Here is a 1290-nt window from a genome sequence, read left to right on the forward strand (position 1 = left end):
AGTGGGATCTTATGCTTGTGTCTGGATGAGACGTTTAGGTGATCTCAAACCAAGTATGATGATTGTGTGCATTTGGAATCTACCGTTGTTCCCTATTTAAACCATTCCACTTTTTCTTATATTTTCTCATCTGCTTGTAAATCTAGAATTTTTTAACCGTCCCTTCTCGTTCTTTTTAACTGGCGCTGAAATGACTTAAATGTGTCGCAATCTCCGTAAACCCCTTAAAAACACAAACTCCCGTAGTGGGCAGGGAGGCACTTACTGTGTCTTCTATCCCCATATATCTGTTTTCCAATTTGCTTTCTGTCTTTGTCTCGGAATGAGATTACTAGGTTTTGCCTTGGCCCTGGCCATAGTGCTTGGCTGGGAGGGAAACCGTCAAATGCATAGTTATTATTTTGGGAGATGATTTTTTTTCTTTGTAAATCATCTCTCGGTTATGTATTGCTATATTTGTTAATTTGAATGTATAATGTAAATATTTGAGTGTATTCCTCTTAGTGGGGACTTATGCTGGTGTCTGGATGAGACTATTAAGTGATCTCAAACTAAGTACATTAATGTGCTCTTGGAATCTACATCTATTCCCTATTTGAACCAATTCCCCTTTGTCTTACATTTTCCTCAAGTCCTTTTAATTGAAATTGTAGAATCTTTTTACTATCCAATTTTCTTCCTTTTTACTGGCGCTGATATGACCTAAATGTGTTGCAAATGCCGTAAAACCCTTAAAAACAAACAAACAAAAACACAAAAACAACTGGCGAGTTCCAACGTCAGACCACTTGGCTAAAAAGCCACACGTTTTGACAGATTCATTACACTAAACCACTTTCTCCAAAGAGCAGTAAAACGGTTTTACCTAAGCTTCACAGCTCTCTCGATGGAAGTAGTAAAATGTGAAAACAGGTTTAAGTATTGTGCAATGGGAACCATGATTCAAGTATACCGGGTAGCTCAGAATTATTTTTAAAATGTCCTCTGTTTGCAGGCTTTCCAATCGCCCCTATATTATTATTATTATTATTATTATTATTATTATTATTATTATTATTATTATTATTATTATTATTACTATTATTATTATTATTATTATTATTATTATTATTATTATTATTATTATTATTATTATTATTATTATTATTAATATCATCATCACCATTCTTCTTCTTCTTCTTATTATTAATATTATTATTATTATTATTATTATTATTATTATTATTATTATTATTATTATTATTATTATTATTATTATTATTATTATTATTATTATTATTATTATTATTA

Source organism: Berghia stephanieae, chromosome 9, assembly GCF_034508935.2.
Source record: "Berghia stephanieae isolate SIO BIC M18660-M18661 chromosome 9, UCSD_Bste_1.3, whole genome shotgun sequence".
Classification (NCBI taxonomy): Eukaryota; Metazoa; Mollusca; class Gastropoda; order Nudibranchia; family Aeolidiidae; genus Berghia; species Berghia stephanieae.